General features: G+C 41.4%; 1 protein-coding gene across 2 annotated transcripts in view; it reads right to left on the bottom strand.

Moving 5' to 3' along the window:
• LOC117797414 (thyroid hormone receptor-associated protein 3) overlaps window positions 1-26,340 on the bottom strand; it is a 51,936-nt gene extending 25,596 nt beyond the window's left edge. For both annotated transcript variants that reach the window (XR_004622359.1, XM_034649232.1), the window contains exons 1-2: window positions 26,190-26,340; window positions 8,417-8,524 (exon numbers count right to left, since the gene is read on the bottom strand). The gene's annotated coding sequence lies outside the window, so the exon portion shown is untranslated. The remainder of the gene's footprint in view (window positions 1-8,416; window positions 8,525-26,189) is intronic.
• Between the last annotated feature and the right edge of the window lie 1,276 nt (window positions 26,341-27,616).

The raw sequence follows: 27,616 nt of genomic DNA, 5'->3' as shown, positions 1-27,616 counted from the left end.
CATGACCTGAGCCAAAGGCAGACGTTAAACCGACTGAGCCACCCAGGCATCCCTGAGGGTCACTTTGTAATACTGGACCAGGTTCTGCAGTGAGTAGTGGCTTCGGCACCAAAGAAGAACTAGGTTCTTGGCTCCTGCGCTCATCAGCTGGGTAAGCTACTTTCCCAATCTTCCAGAAGTGACCTACCACTCACAAAACCACCATGGGAATTAAGTGAGTGCACATAAACTGCCTGGCATATAGCACATTTAGCTACAACCTCAGAGTGGTGAGAGGGAGATACCGAGGAACCTCTCTAAGAGCAAACAGAATTTCACCACTGAATTCTATTTTCTTGCCATTAGTAGTAAGTAATCACAGAATACAGTGTTTTATACCTTTATTAGCTAAATCAGCATGTGTTACACTGACAGGTATACAGAATAAAGAAATGGTCATATTCTAAGGTCATGACCTTTGGAGAACAAATCCCTTTGCTGTTAGGTGTTAGCAGGGAACATCAACACCAAGTTGAGGGGCCATTCATTTGGAACTTGTTCATCACAATATCCCCAGTGTAGGCAACTTGTGGCATCTTCTCTTGAGAATTTACTCAGTGGGGGTCTACTAAACTCAGAATCATCTATGCAATTAATCTCTCATCATCAGAGAAACAGAATGAACAGCACAGCATAGTCAGCAGCTTAAATAATCTTCAATTCACCCCAGAGGCTGTTCTCCTCTATCCCTAGGGCGGGAAACAGCAATTTTAGTTCCAGTTTTAAATGAGTATGTGTTACCGCTGGGGAGTATCTTTCTATTTTTTAGAGGAACTCTCGGCTCTTCTAACTTAATAAAGACACTATAGCCTATGTTAACTAACCACCTATGGCCTCCTTCCAGCTCTCGTTACGGTAAACCTAAAAACTAAACAGCCAACTGTGACACTTAACTATTTTTTAAAATGAAATTATTATTGCTAATATACCTTGGGCTGAACCAGTGGTGCATACTGCAATCACCTTTACAGCTTTAAAAGAAGTCCATTTATCAAAGATTCTTATTGAGGAAACCTGGAAAGGGATTCAGAACCAGTGGCATATGGACACTGCAGATTCCAAGGAGTAGGACGACTATGGTCTCCCTTCACCAAGTTATCATCCCACTCCTGACGCACAGACAGCCACTGTTTACACGGAGTTCTACTTGATAACTCTATTAGGAGAAATAAGTTGTTTGACATCTTTTATAGACACTGATCAAATCATCTTCTCCAAACAAGTCTGTCACACAGAAGTTTAGAGGGAAAAAAGTGTGTAAGTTTATTTTACTGTATGTTATTCTTTCACTGCTTTAAATTATATTTGGAAGACGGGAATGTATCATTCAGTAACTGAATCATATTAATTTTTCTGTTCCCTCAGATGTATGAGCCCTCAGACTGCACTGTCCACTACACATGTGGCTACCAAGCAGCTGAAAGGTTAACTGGTCTGGACCCGGATGAGCCATAGGTAGAAGATGCAGTATTTCAAAGACTCAGTACAAAAACCAAAACGTAAACTATTTTTTATATTAATCACACGTTGAAATGAGAACGTGCTGGATATATTACATAAATTATATCATCAAAATTACTTTCATTTGCTTTCTTTTGTAATGTGGCTGCTAGAAAATCCAAAATTACAAATGGTTCAGATTGGACTTCTCTACAACGATTATGTTGTTTTGAATGCTCAAGTTTTAAATCTGATCCGATATTATTATTTGGTTACTTTTATTTATTAATTTTTTAAAAGTAATCTTTACGTCCAACACGGGACTCAAACTCATGACCCAAAGATCAAGAGCGGCATGCTCCACTGACTGAGCAAGCCAGGCGCCCCTATTTAGTCCCTTTTAAGTTCATCTTTTATTTTTTACAGCTTATAGTTTCTATCCACTAAGATTTTCCTGTTGATATAACCACCTGATGGCTTTCCATTTATATCTGCACTTCACCAGATATACCGAGGGGGGAAAAAAAGAGAAATGTCTTAAACAAACACACAACTCTACATAAAAAAACCAAAAATGATTTCAAGATCTGCTATCATTTTGGATTTTATCCCGAGTCTACAAAAGAAACCAAGAAGAATCCAACCCCTTGCTTTCATTTAAAATGAATTAAGGCACTATTCAAAGCTACCTACATTTAAAGACAACACAACTACCCAACTCTAGTTAGATCCAAATACCCAACCAGAACTTAGTTCAGATATATGTGAGCAATGCAGCTTCTCTCTCTGCGCTTTCCTTCAGGAACAGCATATAAACCGCCTATACAAATATAGATCTACTGGGACGCCTGGGTGGCTCCACCAATTAGGCGTCTGCCTTTGGCTTGGGTCATGATCCCAGAATCCTGGGACTGAGTCCTGCATCAGGACTCCTTGTTCGGTGGGGAGCCTGCTTCTCCCTCTGCCTGCCACTCCCCCTGCTTGTGCACTTTCCTCTCTGATAAATAAATAAAACATTTTTAAAAATTTTAAGTAAAAAAAAATAAAAAGAAGTAGATTTATCTCCTAGAACATCTTACATATATTCCTTAATAAAGGAACAAAAGTGAATTCATCAGGTTTATATAGGAAAGATCTGGCTTGCCACAGCTTCAAAATACAAAGTGATGTGGCCCTCACCTACTTGTCCAACACCATCTCAAACCACTCTCTCCAAGCCACAATGGCCTTCTTTCTGTTCCTCAAACAAGGCGGGCATTTACAGTCTCAGCACCTTTCCACTTGCCATTGTCTCCAAATACACTCTTCTGCAGTCTGGAGCATGGCTGGCTCGTTTCCCATCCTGATCATCTCAGCTCTTTGAAAAGGCCTTCCTGTAGTGTATTACCTAATGAAACCTCTCTGCTCCATCACCCCCCAGTTATCTGGTATCCTACTTCATTCCTATCACTTAGGAAAATCTGAAATTATCTTATCTGCCTCCCCAAACTAGAAAAGTAAGCTCCCGGAGAACACGAGTCCTGTCAGTCTTGCTCACTGCTGGTATCCCAGCACACAGAGCAGGCACAGTAACGACTCAAGCGTCTACTGACTGAATGAAGCAAAAAAATCAAAAACAGGGGCGCCTGGGTGGCGCAGTCGTTAAGCGTCTGCCTTCGGCTCAGGGCGTGATCCCAGTGTTCTGGGTTCGAGCCCCACATCAGGCTCCTCCGCTGGGAGCCTGCCTCTTCCTCTCCCACTCCCCCTGCTTGTGTTCCCTCTCTCGCTGGCTGTCTCTGTCAAATAAATAAAATCTTAAAAAAAAAAAAATCAAAAACAGCCTTAAAAGAAAAAGATAAGAATCTTAAGAGGTTAAAATCCAGTATGCTTATTTTAAAAATTATGCAACTGGTTTCCTATGTACATATCCTTCTAGTCTTTTATTTTCTAATTACCAATACTTAAGTCTCTTGAAGAACTGACATATTTCTCTATGGATGAAAATACGAAGTATGGATATAATTATATTTTGTTTCCTGAGGGTGGAGAGGAAAGGTCTGCATCACTAAGTAAAAGATGAAATAAGGCTACAATAAAAACACTGAGTATTGGGGCGCCTGGGTAGCACAGTGGTTAAGCGTCTGCCTTCAGCTCAGGGCGTGATCCCAGCGTTCTGGGTTCGAGCCCCACATCAGGCTCCTCCACTAAGAGCCTGCTTCTTCCTCTCCCACTCCCCCTGCTTGTGTTCCCTCTCTTGCTGGCTGTCTTTCTCTGTCAAATAAATAAAATCTTTAAAAAAAAACAAAAAACACTGAGTATTAATACAAGATTAGAGAAATAAATGGAACAAAATACAAAGTTTAGAAATATACCCTCCCCCCAGATGCCTGGGTGACTCAGTCAGTTAAGCGTGTGCCTTCGGCTCAGGTCATGATCCCAGGGTCCTGGGATCAAGCCCCACACTGGGCTCCCTGCTGAACGGACAGCCTGCTATTCTCTCACCCTCTGCTGTTTCCCCTGCTTGTGTGTTCTCTCTCTCCCTCTACGTTTGTCAAATAAATTAATTTTTAAAAATTATTTATTTAAGGGGCACCTGGGTGGCTCAGTCAGTTAAGCAGCTGCCTTCAGCTCAGGTCATGATCTCGGGATCCTGAGATCGAGCCCCACATCGGGCTCCCTGTTCATCAGGGAGCCTGCCTCTCCCTCTGCCCCTCCTGCTCCCCACTCGTGTGCTGTCTCTCTCTCAAATAAATAAATAAAATCTTAAAAAAAAAAAAAGATTTATTTATTTATTTGAGAGAGAGAGAATGTGCGTGTGGTGGGGGAGCAGAGGGAGAGAATCTTCAACCAGACTCCACGCTGAGCCTAGAGCCTGATGACCCATGAGATCATGACCTGAGCTGAAACCAAGAGTCAGACAACCAACTGAGCCACCCAGGTGCCCCAAAGGTGGCTTTCCAAATCACTAGATAAAAGGATAAATCAGTAGTCAGGACAACCAATTAACAACTTGGCACAAAAAGTTAGATTCCTTCTTCCGACCGTAAGGAAAAATAAAACTCAGAGATAAAAGATATTGTATCCATCATAAAAGAACAGGAATGTAATAATAATAAAGTAATACCAGGCACTTCTCCAAATGCTTCACATACATGAATTCACTCAAGTTACAACACTGCTATGAGGAACACAGTATTTATTATTACTCTCATTTTACACATGAGGAAACTATCCACGATCTTAAATACTTTACTATTTCACCTCTCTGCTTCAGAGAACAAAAGGAAGCTCCTGCAAATTAAAAATATAAGAATATATATCCAGGGGCGCCTGGATGGCTCACTTGTTAAGCGTCTGCCTTCAGCTCAGGGCGTGATCCCGGCGTTCGGGATTAAGCCCCACATCAGGCTCCTCCTCTGGGAGCCTGCTTCTTCCTCTCCCACTCCCCCTGCTTGTGTTCCCTCTCTCGCTGGCTGTCTCTCTGTCAAATAAATAAAAACTTTAAAAATATATATATAGTAGATAGATAGATATATCTCCAGCAATTCCACTTCTGGGTATTTATCTAAAAGAAATGAAATCGGATCTCAAAGAGATATTAGTATTCCCATGTTCATTGCACCCACTATCCACAATAGCCAAGATGTGGAAAGAACCTAAGTGTTCATCAACAGAAGAATGGATAAAGAAAATGTGGTGTATACATACAATGGACTACTATTCAGGCTTAGGGAAAAAAAGGAATTCTGCAACATGCAACAACACTAATGAACCTGGAAGACATGATGCTAAGTGAAATAAGCCAGTCACAAAAAGGCAAATGCTGCATGATTCCACTTATATGAGGCACCTCAAACAGACAATCTCATAGATTTAGAGTGGAATGGTGGTGGTCATGGGACTGGAGGTAGGGGGAAATGGGCAGTTACTAATCAAGTGCGTCAAGTTTCAGTTAAATAAGACGAATAAGTTTTAAAGATCTGCTGTACAATGCTGTATCTATAGTCAACAATATACACTTAAAATTTTGTTAAGAGGACAGATCTCATCTTAAATGTTCTTACCACAATAACATAAATAAATAATAAATCTTATCATCCATGATGTCAGTAAACTGAAAAGCCTTCATGAGAGGTGGGAAGGAAGGGGTTTGTAATTTACTGCGATTGGAATCCCTGACTCATATGGGAAAATTGAAGAACTACTGCCAGCGTGTCCTGGCAGCCACAGAAGGCGCAAGTTTTCTGCATACGTATGAAGAGCATAACTATATTCTTGTCGGGACTGCGGCTGTTTATAGAGTTGTATGCAGAAGAAGAATGGAGTAAATAAAAATATTGATGAATGTGAGGTGCCTGGCTGGCTCAGTCAGTACAGCATGCGACTCTTGATCTTGGGAGTCATGAGTTCGAGCCCCACGCTGGGTGAGATTACTTAAAAGAAAACGTTGATGGGGGTGCGTGGGTGGCTCAGTCGGTTAATCATCTGCTTTTGGCTCAGGTCATGATCTCAGGGTCCTGGGATCGAGTCCCACATCGGGTTCTCTGCTCAGCAGCTAGTCTGCTTCTCCCTCTCACTTTCCCTCTCCCTCTGTGCTCTCCCTCTCTCTCTCAAATAAATAAATAAAATCTTAAAAAAAAAGAAAAAACTAATGAATATGAAATATATATATATATGTATATATGAACATAAGTGGGGGGAAAAAACAGCAAATGCTAGAAAATGCAATCAAGGAAATCTCCCACAAAGTAAACAGAGATTGAAAAGCAGAAAAAAGATGAATTTACAGGATCAGTTCAAAAGATCCAACATTCAATTAACAATTCCACAAAAAGAGTAGAAAAAATAAAAGGGAGAAAAATCAAGGACATAATTCTAGAACATTTCCCAGAACTGAGGGACATTAAGTTGCAGTCCATTAAGTGACCAACACATTAGATGAAAACAACCACATGAAGAACATCATTATAAAATTTCAGAATGCTGGGAAAGAGAAGTTCTAACGTTTCAGAGGTCAAAGGTAACGGACATCTCATAAACAGTGAAAGCTAAAGGGCAATAGAGCACATATTCAAAATTCTAAAGGAAAATTATGTCCAAACTAGACTTCTATACCCAGCCAAACTAACAATCAATATGAAAGCAGAATAAAGGCATTTTTAGACATACATGTCTAAAAAATTTACCTCTTGTGTACCCTTTTCTCAGGAAGCCAATGGAGAAAGGTACTCTTTCAAAATAAGAGATTCAATCAAGAAGGAAAGGATATGGGAAAAAGATAACGGAATCCAGAACAACAGACATAAGAAAAGCCATGAGGGGGCGCCTGGGTGGCACAGCGGTTAGGCGTCTGCCTTCGGCTCAGGGCGTGATCCCGGCATTGCAGGATCGAGCCCCACATCAGGCTCCTCTGCTATGAGCCTGCTTCTTCCTCTCCCACTCCCCCTGCTTGTGTTCCCTCTCATACTGGCTGTCTCTATCTCTGTCAAATAAGTAAATAAAATCTTAAAAAAAAAAAAAAGAAAGAAAGAAATAAAGAAAAGCCATGAGGATGATGATGTTGAGATAGCAAGCATGACAGCTGGGCAGCTGCCTAAAGAACATCCAAAATGGAGCAGATCTGAAGGTATCTCCAGGAAGATAAAACTTGTAATATAGCTAAAATGTTAAAAATATTGAGGAAGAGTTACACTTCCAGGTAGAGTTTAAAGATAAGTTACTGATAAGAAACAGAAATTAAACAGACCAAAACAAAAAGAATTAACAGACAAAATAAAAGCTATGCAAAACAGGAAAATTAACCATAGCATGTAAAATGATTTGGCTGTTAAGTTCTACAAAGCCATAAACCTCCAATACTGAATACTGCTCCAACCAAAATTACATTATAACCAGAGTGACAATAAATGTGAATGTGTGAAGTAGTCAGGGAACTCTACCAGAAACCACCACCATCCAAGGTGGGAAATTAACAGATAATACCAAAAACCAGAAAATCAGTAAGTAGCAAAATAAGCTTATTACGTAGAAGCAACAGCAAAAGAAACAGCAGAGTTGGAAATGATTGCTTCTAGGAACTAGGAAGGATTTTTATACATTAATAAGTAAAACAAAAAAATACAATAAATATATAAAATGCTTTTTAAAGTTAAGAAAATATACTGTGAGGGAAAATCAAATGTATACATAAATGTATTCTTGTCTAACACATAGTTATCAGACAGTGGAAAATGCTGAAGAGCCTAAATGTCTACCAAAAAGGAACTAGTTAGATAATTTTATTTTATTTTTTTTAAAGATTTTATTTATTTATTTGACAGAGATACAGACAGCCAGCGAGAGAGGGAACACAAGCAGGGGGAGTGGGAGAGAAGAAGCAGGCTCCCAGCGGAGGAGCCTGATGTGGGGCTCGATCCCATAACGCCAGGATCACACCCTGAGCCGAAGGCAGACGCCCAACCGCTGTGCCGCCCAGGCACCCCTAGTTAGATAATTTTAAATTACGTGGCACATCCATGATGAAATGCCATGAGTCATTTAAAAATGCAACAGGGAATGTTAACAAGAGCCAGGTGTGACAAAGTCTAGCCCCGATTTTGACTAAACACACACATATCCAAGTAACACATGCTTGAAAAGAGACTATTCACCAAAATATTAGCAATTATATATATGCCAAGTTTATGGATGATCTTTTCAATACTTCCTAATGAATAAACATGTGTTATTAAGGTAGTTAAAATAAAAAAGGTAACTGCTGATTCTACAACTTAGAATCAGAGAAGAGAGCAGACCTACTTTATCATCTTGTTTCAGTTTATTATAAAGGTGCAAAATAAACACTACTTAATAAGAACCCAGAATTCCATTAAGGAATCTTCTAGGTAACTCTTAACATAAGGCTGGTTTTATAAGCCAATGAAGTTATCATTAGTTCCTTTTAGCACCACGCATTTACCTTATTTGAACAATGATTCAACTTGCACCGGATCCCAGACAGACACTACTGCAAAAGAACACTGGCAGTGTCACTGGCTTCTCCAATTTACAAAGTCAGGATACAATTCTGGAACGAGAGGAAACAAGCAGCAATAAGACGACTACCCAAACCCTGCAGATTATATCATGAAATAGAGATGCTTGAAATCCCTAAGCAAAAACTCTACTTTAACCCTCAACTTTACTCCAAGTGGACACAGGCTTCTCTCTCAAAGCATGCTAGCATGAGGGTCTTCTCTCTCACACATATTTTCATCCATCCAACCCCCTACATACGGTAAGGCTGCAGAATTGAAAGCTAAAACCCTCCTCTTACAATCTGATACTCTCAGATACTGTTCAGGTACTACAGTTTGCATTATGCAAGACTAATTCACAAACTCCATAATTTAACCTGGACAATTACTTCAGAAGAATTAGATACCTGAAACAAAAAAATGTAACTGAGGTATGCCGAACTGATTTTAACAGACACATTTCAAGTTAAAACAACTTCCCATCCTCATCCGTCAAAGCACAAAATAATCCTTCTGATCCAGTTATCTAAATATTCTCAGTTTTAAACATTACTAACACGGCCAATACATCAAAGCTATGTAGTATTATCCAAAACAAATAGGAAAACAAAGTTCCAAGATCAGCAAGTATGTAATGTCCTTACTGCTAGCTTATTAAAACTTTATCATTCATTCATACTGCTATAGAGTAGGAAGGCACCCAAGATTCAAATAATCTGAAGATGCAGTCTGAATCTCTTTTTTCACTTAATCAGCACTCAATTAAAGACACCCACCTTAGCTTTCTCTGAAATCTGTAGTTTGCACATAGCTGACCTCTGCCTACATAGCCAGGAAAAGAAAGGAACGTATTTTCTTAAGCTATGGTCTCTTGGTACATGTCAACCCTCAGCCTAGAATGCCTCCTCCCCTCCCACCAACCAAACTCCTTCTCATTCCTACAAGGGTCTCCTTCCCCAGCAAGCTGTCCCTGGTGCACACAGGCTGAGTACGGTACTGCTTCTTGGTGTTACCCTAGACATGTCTCTCCTTACACTCATCTCATTATACCCATTAATGTCGATTTCCCTCAAAGGACTGCAAACTCTATCTACCTAACACTGATATGTGTTTGCTGAGTAAACTGGAAACCCAAGCAATAAAATCTTGACCTATACCAAAGGTTATCAGGTAATTAACATTAGGAAGAGGCCATAAGGGGCGCCTGGGTGGCTCAGTCGGTTAAGCGTCCGACTCTTTGTTTCGGCCCCAGTCAGGCTCTGCACTCGGCAAGGGAGTTTGATTGTCCCTCTCCCTCTCTGCTCCTCCTCCAGCGTGTGTTCTCTCTCTCTCACTCTTTCTCTCCCTCGAATAAATACAATCTTTAAAAAAAAAATTTAACCGTAGCTACTTCCTGTCAGAAAACAAACAAACAAACAAACAAACTAGGGATTGAGGAGATTATGACAGCTGGGCAAATAAACCTGTAGTGTTTTACCACAGAAAGCCATGCAGTGTCTGTTCTAAGCCCCTTCCTTCCATGGCATCAGCCGGAACTGAGACTGAATCCAAGGCTGGGGACATTACTCCAAGTGGCTTTGGAGAGAAAGATACTTCCCATATGGGTCGTGAATACAGGGCCTTCTCCATTAAGGGATCAGCAAATGATGCACACAGGCCAAATCTAGCCCAACCTATTTTTTCCTTTTTACCACCCATGAGCTAAGAATTGTTTCTACATTTTTAAATGGTTGAAAAAATCGAGAGTTGATTCAGGATGGGTGAGAATTCTATGAAAATTCCAACTTCAACATCTATGAACAGTTTTACTGGAACACAGACGGGTCCGTTGGTTTACAGAGAGAGCTGCTCTCACACAACAGCAGAGTGGAGTAGCTGCAAACAAGACCACGTGCGCTCTCACCGCTCCGAGCGGCCGCGGACCGCAGCCAAGCAGTGACGGCTGGGCCCTTCAAGTACCGCACGTTCTGTCGTCTTATTATTAGTTTTAAATTACCAGTGTATCTTCGTATGTTAAAACAAGAAGACAAAAGTGGACTTTAAACGTTACCCATTTAAGGGACAGTGTGGAGTGTGGATTATTTTGTAATGAGTTAGATGGCAAAATTCTCTTATGAAAAAACACCGTAACTGTGCCAAGAATACAATATATGTCGACATTACCAAACTAAGCACGCATCACAGTGTTCATATCTAACAGCATTCTGTTAGAAAATTAGAAAATTTAAAACAGAATATCTCATTACAACCGAAAATCTTCACCAAAAAAAATAATAAAAATGAAGTTTCTGACTGGTTCATCTGTTAGCTTAACAGGGAAAGCCATTTATTTACAAAGAGCTGATTACATCATGTTTGCAGCAGCCAAACAAATGTGTCCAGAAAAAATCATTTTGTTTAAGACTATTAGCCTTTTGGCTGGAAAAGCTGAGGACAATGGGAGCAACAACAGCAGTCAATTAAAAAATAAGGCAGGGATGCCTGAGTGGCACAGTCGGGTAAGCGTCGGTGCATGGGACTCTTGGTTTCAGCTCAGGTCCTGTTCTCAGGGTCATGAGATGGGAGCCCGCATCAGGATCTGCACTCAGTGGGGAGTCTGCTTGAGATTCTCTCTCCCTCTCCCTTTGCCACTCCCACTGGTGCGCTGGTGTTGTCTCTCTCTCTCTCAATTTTTTTTTAAGATTTTATTTATTTAGGGGCACCTGGGTGGCACAGCGGTTAAGTGTCTGCCTTCGGCTCAGGGCGTGATCCTGGAGTTATGGGATCGAGCCCCACATCAGGCTCCTCTGCTATGAGCCTGCTTCTTCCTCTTCCACTCCTCCTGCTTGTGTTCCCTCTCTCTCTGGCTCTCTCTCTGTGTCAAATAAATAAATAAAATCTTTAAAAAAAAAAAAGATTTTATTTATTTGACAAAGAAAGAGACAGCCAGTGAGAGAGGGACCATAAGCAGGGGGAGCAGGAGAGGAAGAAGCAGGCTCCCAATAGAGGAGCCTGATGTGGGGCTCGATCCCAGAACGCCGGGATCACGCCCTGAGCCGAAGGCAGACACTTAACAACTGAGCCACCCAGGCGCCCCTCAAATAAATCTTTTAAAAAAGGTAAGGCAGGTGGAAGGGAAAGGAGTTGACCTAAAGTAACTATGGAAACGAGTAGAACAGAGAAAACAGCAAAACGAACTGCATTCTAGATGTTAAAGTTGCTTCCCATGGGGGTATGGGTTAACAATTCTGAAACCATTATACATGTATACTGGAATTAATAAGTAAATAGATAGCAGACGGGGAGAGCCAAATTTCTCACTGTTGGAGTGTGAGGCCACAAACAACAGACAGAAAGGCTAGAATGATCCAGATGGTACTGGATTAGAAGTGGAGCTACCAGTATAAGCTCCTGCTTAGCTTAATACAGACAGATACAAATGGATACACACAGATACGTCAGAAATATTTACAAATATTTCTATACGTATATAAAATGTGTTATTATACATATATTTCCTATATGTATACACACATATATTTCCTTGCTTTGTCACCTGAGAAGACCTATAAGCAGTAACATTCCAGCAGCAATAAGCACACCTAGAACCCACACCTTCATTTCTAGTAATATTCCCCAAAAAAAGAAACCAAGGCTCCTTGGAGAAATGACTGACTCCAGGGCTGAGGCCAGCAATACACTGGATAAGCCTGGAATATCCTGTAGTGCCAGAAAGAAGTACAACAAACAAACAAAAACCACCACAATGAAGGGAATATGTCAAAAGGACACTCCTGTACAACTGAAAGAACTCGAGAACCAATATTTAAAAAAAAAAAAAAATTGAAATGAATGGATAATTCAAAGTATAAAATACCTATGAGACTAAACTGATATAAATGTATAAATGGATAAGAAGAGATCAATTTCCCATGTCGAAGACTTCCAAATAATTTATGTATATATTCCACCCTCCAGAACGTAGAACATAGCTCTCCATTCCGTAAGTGGAGTGAGCCCAGTGATTTCCTTCCAAAAAGTACAGTATGGAGGGGAGGGAATAATTTACACCGGAGAAACCTAGCCAGGTGATCAAAGTTAACATCAACATTAATCATGTTGGTAACATGTATTCCTTGATATGATGTGATGGAAATGATACCTTACTTCTGTGGTCTTTCTCACTAAAATCTGTAACACCAGTCTAATCGTGAGAAAAATCCCAACTGAGGAACATTCTACAAAATATCTAACCAGCACTCCTCAAAACTGTCAAAGTCACCGAAAATAAGAAAAGTCTGAAAAGGTGTCACAGCCAAGTCTAAGGAGACATAACAACTAACTGTATATCCTAGATAGGATCCTGGAACAGAAAAGGGGTATTAGGTAAAAATTAAGAAAATATTTATAAAGTAAGGACTTTAGTTAACAAGAATGCATCAACGCTGGTTCATTAGCTAGGACCAATGTACTACATACTAATTCGTTAACAGGGGAAAAGGGCATAAGGTATACAGGAGAACACTCTGTACTATTTTCTCAGGTTTTCTATAAATCTGAAACTGGTCAACAACCACACATTTGTTAAGGGGGGGGATAATTTTCAGTGGTGTTCCTTGCCTCTTGATTCAACAGATATTAAAGGTACTGCGTAACTATTTACTGGAGAAGTCAACGCTCGGTTTGAAATGACTGAAGAGTCAGCTTCTATGAAGAGTCTATATGAACAACGGTAGGTGAGACTCTTTCAAAGACGCTTGAGAGAACACTTATACAACCTGAATCTGCATTTTTATGGGAAATATATATTACGGCAAACGAATCTGAACAACAGTAAACACTGTTTGAACCTCAGGTGATGTCAAGTTACTTATTCACTTCCTCTACTACCAAAGTTAACACAATGAGATCCCTGTTCACACAAAACTTTGAAATAGTTCAAACTACACTTCCAGCATATTTCCAGTCTTAATGAAAGCGCAAAGTAAATCTCCATCTTTCAAAATCCATCTAAGCTGTGCAACTGAGAAGCTTCCATCTAGGGGTGCCTGGCTCGCTCAGTCAGGTGAGTGTATGGTTCTTGACCTCGGGGTTCTGAGTTTGGGCCCCACATTGGGTGTGGAGATTACTTAAAAATAAAATCTTAAAAAAAAAAGAAACCCAAAAAACTTCCATCTAATATTCCATTGGAAAGAATTACTCTGCAGCGTAATGGAACCCAAAAAGGCAAATATCAAGAAATGAATCTAACAGAATTCTATAAATGCCTTCCAAGTGATGAATGTGCTCAAATAAAACATATGCTCAAAAAAATCATATGCTCATGAATTAATATTAATATTTGGCAGTACCTGTCTGTGTAAAGACATTTTCAAAGATGACATATGTGCAATCTCACTACAGATTTCAGCATAGGTAAAACTAACTCTGAACCCCAGTAATGTGAAATGTTATCTCCCAAAGTGAATTCCGCTCTTGTAACACACCTGCCTTACAAAAACTGTATTCAACTATTACATTTTGAAATCTGCCAATAAAATATTTGTTTTCTTGGGGTGCCTAGCTGGCTCAGTCAGAACAGGCAACTCTTAATTAAGCTCAGGGTAGTGAGTTCAAGCCCCACGTTGGGTGTATAGATTACTTAAAAAGATAAAAATTCTAAAAATTTTAAATATTTGTTTTTTTCATTGTTATTTAAGTGCCTATGTAATATCCTCAGTTTTGCCTCTTGGCCCCCAAAGCCTAAAGTATCATCTGGACCTACAGAGAAAAAGTCAGCCAACTCTGGTTCTACACCATTTGCTTTACAAAGGCATTTAGTGCAAATGACCATATAAGAATAAACCCTTAATGAGCGAGCAGTAATTCTCAAAACTGCAGGGGTCTCAAGTGGTAGAAATTGTCACTGTTTAATCCTCATACCCAACAAATTACAGTAAGACAAATAAAATTAGTAATCAATCATTCCAAAACAATTTCCAAAGCACTGGCCCAATAAATAGTACGAAACAATACATGCTCTAAAGGCTTTGATTCCCAGCACCACCAACTAGTAGTTTTGAAACCTGTGGTAAGTTACTTTATTAAATCCCACTATCTGTCTCATCTGTAAAACTGATTCCCACTACATAGAGCTGTTATTAAAACTGAATGAGTTAATACATATGTGAAGCACCTGAAACAATACTTACTAGCACACATTTAGCACTCAATAGTATTATTAATCAGGTCAACGTCAAAATCACAGTTAAGAGACAAGACTTCCACCAGCTAGTATGGGTAATCACACGGTCATTGAACAATTACTATCTTTCTCCTGAGAATTCCGAATTTGTCTTTATGGTAGACTCAGAATGTAAGACACTGAGCTTCAGAACCTCTTAAAGAAGCTGTACACTGGCAACAAATCCAAGCCTCAACTTGATTCCAGGCTGAATGAGTCTGCCACTTAAATGACACCACTATTCTCTGCCCAGGTTCTCAATTTATGAGAGAGAGAGAGTCGGGCGGAGAGAGAGAGATATCAATATGCCATCCGTGCACCTGACAGTTTCTACCAGATTGGTAGTTTTTAAAATCATGCTTTCAGGCTATGCACAAGTACCCTGGGGCAAAATAACATTCTCATCTGAATCCTCTAGATCAACCAGCAGATAAGACTGCTGGGAAATATTAAGTTACTTTCCCAGAATTTATCATCTTTTTATCACACTGCAAAACTTTTACAAGCTATGAGCTCCTAAAAACTTAAACCTCTATTTCCTTCAAAACCACTAGTAGTGTGATGTTAGTATAGTATTACTAGATTAAATGGCTTTTTCAGGGCAAGTACCAAATCAAATTCCTTTTTGTATCTCCAGTGTCTATGTACATGTCTGCTGAACGACAAACAAATGAGTATCAGCTATATTTTTTTTTACCATGGGAAAAAAAACAAACAAAATTGACCATTTTAACCATTTTTAGGTGTACAGTTCAGTTCAGTGGCATTAAGTACATTCACACTGTTACATAACCATCACCACCATCCATGTTCAGAACTTTTCCACCTTCCCAAACTAAAACTGTATACCCATAAAACAGTAATCTCCCACCCACAACCACCACTCTACCCTAGGAATTTGACTGCTCTAGGTATTTCACGTAAGTGGAATAATACAAGTTTGTCTTTTATGTAGAGTATATGTCACCTAAGCATAATGTCTTCACGGTTCATCCACATTTTGTGTACAGTTTTAAAAAAGGAAAACACATGCACAGAATCATGGAACTAAAATATTAACTAAGCTCTGCTGGGAGCCTGCTTCTTCCTCTCCCACTCCCCCTGCCTGTGTTCCCTCTCTTGCCGGCTGTCTCTCTCTCTGTCAAATAAATAAATAAAATCTTAAATAAAATAAAATAAAATATTAACTTTTATTTGCCCAAAGTGTTTTTTTTTTAAAGATTTTATTTATTTATTTGACAGAAGAGAGAGCCAGCCAGCAAGAGAGGGAACACAAGCAGGGGGAGTGGGAGAGGAAGAAGCAGGCTCCCAGTGGAGGAGCCTGATGTGGGGCTCGATCCCAGAATGCCAGGATCACGCCCTGAGCCGAAGGCAGACACTTAACAACTGAGCCACCCAGGCGCCCCTAATTCTTCTTACCTAGTTTTCTTTTTAGTAGTACACACGGTACAAGAGTGACAATGAAAAGAGGTCTTCTTCCTTATTTTACCCTCCTTATCCCCAACTTCCAGTCCCCTTCCCTCGTTTAATTTTTAATTTTGGAACATAATCCCCAAGCACATGGTACCTTGCCTTGAGGATGTCCTATCAGTAAGACATCCAGTTGGCCTATCAAGACTGGCTAATCCCCCTCTTCTAAAAATACTATCATAAAGATCAAAAACAATGTACTTAAACCTTTTTTTTTTTAACATTTTACAAGTATTTCACGCAGTTAACACTCACTAAGCACACTCTATGAATAACGTCTTTGCTAGGCAGCATATTGAGGGCAACAAAATTATAGGCTCTGGAGTCGCATGAAAATTAGTTTAAAACATTCCCTTTTAAGCCTCAGTTTCCTGATCTATAAATTAGAGGAATAACACTACCTCATAAGATGCTAAATATTTAAATGAGGAAAAGCATCTAAATTTTAGTACAGTTCCTAGTAATATAACAAGCACTCAAATAATAGTAATAAATAATTCTTGGGGCTCCTGGTTGGCTCAGTTGGTGGAGCATGCAACTCTTTTTTTTTTTTTTTAAAGATTTTATTTATTTATTTGACAGAGATAGAGACAGCCAGCGAGAGAGGGAACACAAGCAGGGGGAGTGGGAGAAGAAGAAGCAGGCTCAAAGCGGAAGAGCCTGGTGTGGGGCTCGATCCCACAACGCCGGGATCACGCCCTGAGCCGAAGGCAGATGCTTAACCGCCGTGCCACCCAGGCGCCCCAAGAGCATGCAACTCTTGATCTCAGGGTTGTGAGTTCGAGCTCCACAATGGGTGTAGAGACTACTCAAAAATAACAATTTTAAACAAACAAATAAATAAATCATTCTTAATTTGCTTCACTGGGCACCATGGAAAGCACAAAGACGAATCACAAACTCTGTATCCTTCCCCGTGCTTGTAATACAACACACGAGTTCTCTCTGCTCAGTATATATCATCATTATTCCAATATCATTAGGCTGAGAACCTGGTTAATAAAACTTCCAACCAGCCCACACTTATTCTGTTCATGGGTCTATTTCTAAATGTCACTGAAATAGTTATCTTAAAAAATGACTGTGACTTGAAGTGCTAGGAGAATAAAGAGAAAATTTGCCACCATAAGACCCTGTATAGGGTGTGTCAGCCTCAAGGCAGTCTAGAGACGGCTTTACTCAAAGAGCAGAAGAGTCCGGTGATTAAGAGACCACAATCCACTCTCATCTATAGGCAAAAATACTACCTGGACAAATAGGACTAGAATCAAGAGTCACAGAGCAGTAACTCCTAGAGATCATATCTAGCATAACCCTAGGTTTACAGAAGGGAAACTGAGCTCAGAGAAAGGAAGGATTTCACCCAAGAAGGTGACCTAAAACTAGAGCCTAAAGGCCGTTGGCCATCAGTGTCCCAATTCTTTCACGTCATCGTGCTAATCGTTTACCTGTTCAAGAACCTTAAGCCACAAACTTCATCCAGTTGGCTCGGATTCCTCACTTTTCTTCCATTACTTGCTATCTAAGGAAAAAATTTCTTTAATATGCTTTATGAAATCAGTCTTAGAAAACATTTCTAAATCATCCTAAAATGTGCTCTACTGGAAGCCACAGGGGATGCTGAATAAGAATAAATCTAATTCACTAAAGCCCTATTTGAAAGGAAATTTCAGTAAATAAGAAACTATTAATTTTAGAGTTGGAAAAGTAGATGGTACATTCAGAGTCTATCTTCTGCAACTGCTTAGCCTTATTAAAAAAATTTCATCCAAAATAGTAATTTAATTAACAACCCACTTAAACCAGGGCATTAGACCAAGACAACCAACTTTTAGATGAATCACATTTGCTATCATTTGTAAACAAGCAACAGAAAAGAGACCAAATTTCATGACAGAATAATATCATAAACAAGAAGATCTGATCATATGCTGGAAAAGCCATTAAAACATAATTGCCTTTGGAGATATTTTTCTTCGTCTTTCCTTTTTTAAATTACAAATCAGGAGTAGTTACTAGGTTTGACATGAAAGTCAATAACTACTCAGAATACCACCAAATTAACTTATCTTCAACTAAACTTACTATTAGAAAGAATCTCATCAGCAATTTTGGAAATCTATCCCAAAATGTCCATATCCTCTGGTTCTAATTCTAGAAAATAAATCTGCAGCCAATATTAACCCAACAGCAATTTATACACTATCTAGGGAAGCCTAAGCCTCCTCTTCCCACAAAATACCAATTCCCAAGGCCACTGAACCACTCTCCTTATCAGGAGGTTCCTCACAAAACACATCTCATTCCAAAGCATTTACAGGTAACATAACAGCTCGTCAGAATCAGTCCTATATTCTTAAGCTTAACTAGGAATATAGATTGCTATAAAAACTGGCATAATCACTAAGAGAATTATATCATCTGTCAAATAGATTTTTTTAAAAAGATTTGAGAGAGACAGCGGGGGAGGGGCAGGAGAGGGAAAAATCTCAAGGAGACTACCTGCTGAGTGGGGAGCCCAATGTGTGACTCAGGGCTCCATCTCACAACCCTGACATCATGACCTGAGCCAAAATCAAGTTGGACGCTTAACCCAGTGAGCCACCCAGGCACCCCTGTCAAACTGATTCTTGTAAATGGAGTTATCCCCCTAAAAGGGACTCATGCCATCCCTGATTTAGCAATCCTGCTTTCTATTTCTTGGAAATTTGGTTTTAGATTACATGAATGTTTTTCCAACTTCTCATACATAAAGTTAAGAAGATTTAAGCCCTGAATAAAGGGTAAAGGCCACTACACACAACCCAAAAACAAATCAGGACTTGAGATTCAAAACTGAGAAATAACTAAAACACTGGCTCAGTCAGTGGAGCATGTGACCCCTGATCTCAGGGTTGTAGGTTCGAGCTCCGCATTGGGTGCAGAGATTACTTAACAATAGACAAAATCTTAAAAAACAAAAAACAAAACAAAAAACCTACAACCAATCCTATGGGAAAAGTAAAATTAGATCCATACCTACCATCACAAACAAAATAAACTCTAAGTTTATTTGGACTGAAAATAAAATTTTAAAAAATTAATCATTAAATATGAAAAGCTTTGAAACTTTTAGAAGAAAATATGGGGGGGGGTGCCTGCGTGGCTCAGTCAGTTAAGCGTCTGACTCTTGATTTCAGCTCAGGTCATGATCTCAGGGTCATAAAATCAAGCCCTGCTTCAGGCTCTGCTCTATGGGGAGTCTGCTTCCTCCTTCTCCCTCTGCCCCCCTCACACTCTCTAAAAACCATTTCTACAAAAAAGAAAATACAGCAATCTATAGAACTTAAGAAAAAGGATTACGAACAAAATATTCTAATTATAAACCATAAAGGCAGAGATTGATAAATGTCTGTATGTTTTAGAAAACAAAATGAGGGACGCCTGGGTGGCTCAGTCAGTTAAGCATCTGCCTTCAGCTCAGGTCATGATCCCAGCGTCCTGGAATCGAACCCCCCATCAGGCTCCTTGCTCAGCAGGGAGCCTGCTTCTCCCTCTCCCTCTGCCTGCCGCTCCCCCTGCTTATCCTCGCTCTGTCAAATGATTAAATAAAATACTTTTGGAAAAAAAAGTGTATCCAGGATTTATATATTTGAACAATGGTTCCTTGTTCACTAAAAGGAATAAAGGAAGGTAGATGGACAATCTACAAGACAAAGCCTGTATCCTTACAGCTTTGCTGTGATATTTAACACCCAAAAAGGAAACCAAAGATCCTCTCCTCAGAAAGTACCCTCTATTTCTTGTTAGCAGCTCTCGGATAAGTTACCAGAATAAGATGAGCTGAGAAGGGCAAAGTCAAAATTCTAGCTGGAATAACATATTGTACATAAAGTTACAGTTTATGTATACTTTTGACTAGCACATAAAATCTTAATTTCCAAACAACCACAGCAATAATTCAGCCGACAACTTTGAAACTCAGTGTTATCTTTCACTTACATTCATGGTTCATGTATGCAAATACACAACTCATTAATCATGAGAGTGGTTATCAGGTTTCATTAGGAAGCTGGAACTTTGGATGAACCATATTAAAAATTTTTTCATTAAAAAAACTTCAAGGGTGCCTGGATGGCTCAGTTGGTTGAGCCTCTGACTCTTGATTTCAGCTCAGGTTATGATCTTAGGGTTGTGAGATCAAGTCCCACCTCGGGCTCCATGCTCGGTGGGGAGTCTACTAAAGATTCTCTCTCCCTTTCCCTCCAACCCTGCTCGTGCAGGCTCTCTCTCTTTCTCTCATGTAAATAAATCTTTAAAAATTTTCATTAACTTTCTTCTGTAAAAGAAGAGCTATTTGGGACGCCTAGGTGACTCAGTTGGCTGGGTGTCTGCCTTCAGCTCAGGTCAAGATCGCAGGGTTCTGGGATCAAGTCCCAGTCAGGCTCCTTGCACAGCAGGGAGCCTGCTTCTCCCTCTGCCTGCTGCTCCCCCTGCTTGTTCTCTCTGACAAATAAAATCTTCAAAAAAAAGAAAAAGAAAAAGAAATCTTAGGGTGCCTGGCTGCCTCAGTCAGTACCGCATCTGACTTGACCTTGTGGCTGTTAGCTGAGGGGGAGTGGGGAGCAGCAGGCAGAGGGAGAGGGAGAAGCAGACTCCCCACTGAGCAAAGAGCCTGATGCCAGCTCGACCTCACAACTCTGTGCCCAACTAAGCCACCCAGGCACCCCTAGAGATTACTTTAAAAATAAATTTCAGGGCACCTGGCTAGCACAGCAAGCAAATCTTAATCTCGGGGTCGTGAGTTTAAGCCCCATGTTGGATGCGGAGCCTACTTAAAATAAAAAATATGGGATTGCAAAGGGGCAGCTGGGTGGATCAGGTCATGATCTCAGGGTCCTGGGATGGAGCCCTACATCAGGCTCTCTGCTCTGCGGGGAATCTGCTTCTCCCTCTCATTCCCCCTCTGTGCCCTCCCTCTCTCTCAAATAAATAAAACCTTAAAAAAAAAAAAAATACGGGACACCTAGGTGGCTCAGTAAGTTAAGCATCTGCCTTCGGCTCAGGTCATGATCCCAGCGTGCTGGGATCAAGTCCCATATCAGGTTCCTTGCTCGGCAAGGAGCCTGCTTCTCCCTCTGCCTGCTGCTCCCCCTGCTTGAGCAAAGCACTCACACTCTCTCTGACAAATAAATAAAAACTTAAAAATAAATAAATAAAATACACAAATTTCTTTAAAGAAAAAAATCTTTCAGTAAGTAAAAATGAAATGTTAAGCAGAACCCCTAAGTAAAAAATTATCAATGCAGAAATGGGAGTGGGCTGCTCAGAGTCCTGCCAGCTCAGTCTCTTCCCTCAAAAGATCCTGAGGCACCCTCCTCACTCCAAGAAGCATTTTAAAATCTCCTGTCCAATCCATACTTGGCTAAACTTACTAAAAATTCCAGAAAAACAATTATCATCACAACTTACTTATACAGTTACCTCAGTTTTACAAAACAGCCTTTAGAGAATAGCTTTTGAAAACAAACTAATCAACTTCATAATCCACTTATAAAAGATGTACACATTATAACAATAGTTCGGTCAGTTTTGACAAAATAAACTGTGAAACACCACCCCAACCAAAAAATGGAATATTTCAGGGACGCCTGTGTGGTTCAGTCGTGAAGCGTCTGCCTTCGGCTCAGGGCGTGATCCCAGAGTCCTGGGATCGAGCCCCACATCAGGCTCCTCCGCTGGGAGCCTGCTTCTTCCTCTCCCACTCCCCCTGCGTGTGTTCCCTCTCTCGCTGGCTGTTAAATAAATAAATAAAATCTTTTAAAAAAATATATATGGAATATTTCAGGGGCACCTGGGTCGCTCAGTCAGTTAAGCATCCGACTCTCAATCTTAGCTCAGGCCTTAATCTCAGGTCTTTGAGTTCAAGCCTCGCGTTGAACTTTAAAATATATATATATATATATATATTAACTTTAACTTTACGTATATATAATATATAACTTAATTATAACTTAATACTTACATTAATATTGTAATTAATATTTTATAATTACAATCAACATTTAAATGTTATAAAATATTTTATATTAACTTAATTATTATAACTTAAAAATTAACTTTATATATTATCTATAACTTTAAAATATACACACACATATATATATGTATATAGGATATTTCTATCACTTCAGAAAGCACCTTCCTGCCCCTTTGCAATCTCCTCACCTACCACCATACGAATCAGTTTCAACTGGTAGATTTCTTTTTTTTTCATCAGTCCGCAAAAAATAAGGCAACAAGACATAAAACAAATTTTAATGGTGATACGTTAAGACAGAAAAAAGTTAAGTGGAGGCATCAGAGACCTGATTCATATATCTAAAACAGGCAGACCAAATTAAAGTGCCTACAAACAGACATGTAATATAAGGTGTAAAATAATATCTAGTGACACTCCACTCCATGTCAGGCCGTAGGGAGGTCTCTAACAAACTGGAGAGGACACGCCAACTACAAAAGATGGCTGCTATGAAGCAGAAACACAGGTCCATGGCTGCCAGAACGGATTTTTCAAAAGCAACCTGAATCCAAATTTTTACATAAAATCTCCTTGTTTTTTAACGCTGACAACAAATTCATATTTACGAGACTGTATGAGCCAATCAAAACACATCTGGAGACTGGATCTGGTCCATACGCCTTCAGTTTCCAACCTCTGCCGTAAAAAGAAACATACCTGGTTCTTTCAGTGGTACAGCTCTAACTCTGGGGTACAAAGTACACCCAAGCTTCCAGGAACACAATGTCATGTACAAATACACTCACAAAATATCAATATACATCTGAAACCCCTAACTGCTGAAGGAAAGCAAGAAGAAAACGATCTTGCTCTTCATCAACTGAAGGGCTCCATTTGTACCACTTCAAATAGGAACGGTTTCTTCCAGTGGAAGCAAAAATGAGGAAATGGATTTTCACGAAACTGAGCTCACTAATGTTTAGCTTCCTCAGTTACGTGCATCAGCCCATAACTCGCAGACAAAAAGAAACTAAAAGATGATCTACGGCACAGCATTTAACCTTGATTTAAAAAAAAAGGTCCCATGAAAGACTAAGCAATGGGGTGCCTGGCTGGCTCAGCTCTCTGGGCAACTCTTGATTTGGGAGTTTTGAGTTTGAGCCCCATGTGGGGTGTAGAGATTACTTATTAAAAAAAAAAAGAGAGATGAAAGAAAGCCATCTTTTAGAAGGGTAACCATGACTCAACTCTCCTGATAAGCTGTGGGCAACTACTTTTTTATGGGTTATAAACCTGCGTTACAGGCTCTAGAGCGGTGGTTCTTAAATTAAGTCAGAAGGTATCAAACCTCTGAGAAAATGCACTCCCTCACAAAAATTTTACAGTTCGTGGGCTCCCTACATGGACCAAAGATTAAGAATGGCCTGCTCCAAAGAATATTAAACCTGTCATCTCCAAACCCCCCGCTTCTTCCCACCAATACATCTCCATTCCATCCCTCTACTTCAGGCAACTCTCATGTCCAGCCTGCACCAGTACAGCAGCCTTAAATGAGATCCCCCCCCATCTTCCATACCTCTGCAAAAGTGATTTTAAAATATAAATCGGAAGGCTTCGACGGCTTCCCCAAACAACCTTACTTGTCCATGTATTCTGTAACCACTCTCCTCACTGTGTGTCAGCTACTCTGGGCCTCTTTTCAGTGCTGAACGCACACTGAATTCTCCCCATCTTCAAGTTTTGGCACTTGCTGTTCCCTCCACACAGAATGCTCTCTCCTACAAAACACTCTCCTCACTCGCGCCCGAAAGAACTTCTCTGACGACCCTTACGTCTCCCTTGTTAGTGTCTATTAGAGTCCCTGCTTGGTATCTCCACATCACTTTTCTCGATTTGTCATTTATTTGCTTACCTGTTGTTGTCTTCCCCCACTCTACTGGAAGTTCTCCAAAAGCGAGACCCCTTCTGTCTCATACCCCCCTGTACTCCCAGAGCCTAGCACGGGAGCCAGTAGATGGTACGTCCTCAGGCACTATTTGTTGAATCAATCAGCCGAATACTGAACTGACTCAATCTTAGATGTTTACAGAATGCATATGTGAAGCAATCCATCAAAATCTAATATCTGAGAGAACAGCATTAACCTCACTGCCTTCAATTCAGGATGTCACTGTGCCCAAGAGAAACAGGCTAGCATCTTAAGATTCTTAGTCGTTGAGACTATCCATTCGAAATAAATAATAGTCGTTGTCTTCTGCTCTCTCTGGGTCAGCCTCGTCTCTTCCCACCTCTGCGCTAATCTCAGCAATATTCCAAGCTTCCTCATCCCAATTTCTCAGGACAAAACAGGACACTCTTTTTGGAACCCACAATTTCAGTGGCTAAATCAAATTCAAAAAGTGCCTGTAGGTGGTGTTTATGCCAACGAAACAGCTCAAGAACTGCCGCGGCTATTACTACTCTCACTACCACCACTAAAATGGGACTGTACTTCTGCAGACTAAAAACACCAGTCTCCAAAATCGGAAACCTGTCACTGGCGCCAAAAGGGTTAAAGAACAAAGCTTGTATGTAGACATAAAAGATTTAAACGACTTCTTCTGAAAACTTCAATTCACCTTTTACAAGATACAATCAAGCCTAAGAGGCTGCAGAATACACTTGTTTTTGATTATTGCTGAAGTGTGTGCACCAGTTTACAAAACGTAATGCCCAGCGCAGAGCAAACTAAGGCGGATTTGCTCCACAAGTTGTTCATAGCAGGAATCGCTGCTGACTCTTTAACAGGCTTCTACTTAATGATACACATTATGAAGCTGTCCAGATAACCGAACAGACAATACTCCCACAAACAAAAAAAGGGAGGGCTATCTGCAAGGAAAGGAAAATGCTGGTGTGATACCTGCACTTCCACTCTGGGCCCACCATCTAGAAATCCTATAAACGATGATAATAATGATGTCGCTTAATACATGTCAGGTAATGAGCTAAGCGGTTTTCAATTTAATCTCATTTAATCTTCACAATCACTCTATAAAGTAGCCACTGTTACTTACCGCTATTTTGCAGATAAGGAAACTGAGGCACCTGGAAGCAACGCCCCATGACCTAAAATCAAAAGCTAACAGAGCCAAAATTTGAACCCAGGCAAGCTGGCTCCGGGGTCCATCTGTTATGATGCCACCAGAAGCTTCACTGGCTCTCGCCCACCGGGCTCTACCACACTCTGAGGCTTCTCCTTCAATCCAATTAACAACCTCCCCGTAAACACCCTACTACCACTGACGGCTTCGAACTTCTGGGCACCAGCGCTACTCGCCAGCTTCTGCCGCCATGCTCCACCCCTTAGATTTAGAAAGGCAATGAGAAGAGCTGATAAAAGTTGCTGAGGTGCTAAAGGAGGCAAAGAAAATTGCCTCCTACAAGCAGAACACACGCCGATTACCACTGGAATGCAAGTCGGCCTCACCTCCAACCCAAGAGACTGAAATAAAAGTGGGCGCACAAATGTTCCCGGAGCAGATAAATTTGGACTATGCCTCCTCTGGCCGCAAGGCAGAAAAGGACGACTAACGTTTACTGAGTGCCAGCCACATGCGCCCTAGGAGAAGGCAGAACCAGGCCAATGGAGACGGCGGGGGGGGGGGGGGGGGGGGGGGCGATTTAGCACTCAAAGAGTTCCGGGAAAAGGAAAAATCCAAATAATGGGGTTCCTACGGCTAAAGAGAGAAACGAAGAGGCGGAGGCCTCTTCCTCGCAGCTTACAAGGAGGAGGAAAAAAGCGTAAAAGCTGCTCGGGAGAAAAGGCGGCCCAGAGCGTCGGGAGCTAGGCCGGAGCGAGGGGAAGCCCTGAAGGGCGGGGAGGAGGAGGAGCCGGAGAGAGCGGGGCCCGCTCACAGGAGGCCTGGGGGTAGGCGCGGGGGAGCGGCTCCGCGCCGGGCCCGCCGGGGACCCTGACCCAGCCGCCGCCGAGAAAAGATAAAAGACAAAATGACTGGAGCCGATGGAACTGCCCTAATCCCCATCAAAGGCCTCAACTCACCTGGGCCCACCGCAGCGATCGCAGCCGCAACCTCGCAACGGCACAACCGGCCCGAACCTCGCCCCCGCCCGACAGCGCGCCCCGCGTCCCCGCTCTCCGACGGCGGCTGCGGCGGCGTCGCCCGCTGACTCCTGGGAAATGTAGTGCTAGGCCCGTCTCTCCTTGCCAGCTTGATGGTCGCCTGAACTACGTTTCCCAGAAGGCAAGGCGAGCGATGGGCCCGCCGCTTTGCGTCACGCGCCAGGTTGTCGGCAGTCACGTGGGTTGCTCCGTTCCATCCCCTCCCCCCGCCTGGGTGGCCTGGGGAAGAAGGAGGGTGGTGGACGGAAGGGGCGGGGGCGTTGCTGACGCCACTACCCCCACCATTTTGGAACCAGCCTGGAGGGAGGGCCTGAGCCCCACCCACTGGCGGCCTTCCCCCCTTGTCGCAAAGTCTCTGAGCTGGGAGTCTGCGCGCCTGGTTTTCAGTCTCTGCCCTGTCACCTCTCGCTTTGTGACCTTGAGCAAAACGTCTCCCCTCTGTGAGCCTCAGTTTCCTCCCCTATGGTATGACACTGGTAATTTCTATCCCACAGAGTTGTTGCGAGAGTCCGACAAAGTAAAACACATGAAAGCGGCTTGTACCCTGAAAGCGCGACTCAAAATGGAGTTTTAATTGTGATAGCGTGACCTCTTTCGGAGATCCAGGAGCCCCATGGGTCAAGCTCTGATCGGCCTCATCTCCGGCCACCGCCTCCTCCCCCGCCTATAACCGTGGACGCACAGAAAGAGATTTCCTGAAAGTGTCCTGTGAAGCTTGTTAAAATGGTTGTCGCTCACCTCTTAAACCAGAAGTTTCCCGGGAAGTATAGGGTTGGAATATGCATTATCAACACTTATCCAGTGATTCTACAAGTTCGAGAACCATTGCATTTATCAGGGTTTTGCTCAAGCTAGTTTTCGCTGGAATTACTGCTCTAACGAACTCCAACCTTGAAGACTGAGCTTAAATGTCACCTCTTCTATGAAGCCTTCCAAGCTCATTAGCTCCCCCCATGTCTACTCCCACAGTATCTTTGCACCTTATTCTATAATTATCAGGACCTCTGTCTTGCCCACCAGACTGCGAGCTCATTGAGAACAGAGATCGGTTTTGGTGGATTTCTGCATCCCCAGGGCAAAGTAAAAAAAAAGTAAACATGAATAAAATATTGAAGAAATCTGCTCTTCCTGCAAGAAAGCTCACCAGGCTCAACTCAAGTCTCAGACCATGCCACATCAGCCCTCACCCTTACTGATCTCAGTGGCATTCCTTCCAGGCTACTTACACTTTCTTCTTTCTTTGAGCACTTCCCTGCATGCCATGCAGTGCTTGTGAGGTTCTGATGCAACTTAATTTTCTTTTCTTTTCTTTTTTTTAAGTGTGGGGGTGGGGGGTCTTGAACTCA

The sequence above is a fragment of the Ailuropoda melanoleuca genome, chromosome 2 (genome assembly GCF_002007445.2).
Source record: "Ailuropoda melanoleuca isolate Jingjing chromosome 2, ASM200744v2, whole genome shotgun sequence".
NCBI lineage: Eukaryota > Metazoa > Chordata > Mammalia > Carnivora > Ursidae > Ailuropoda > Ailuropoda melanoleuca.
This window is presented reverse-complemented; position numbering and strand designations above follow the sequence as displayed.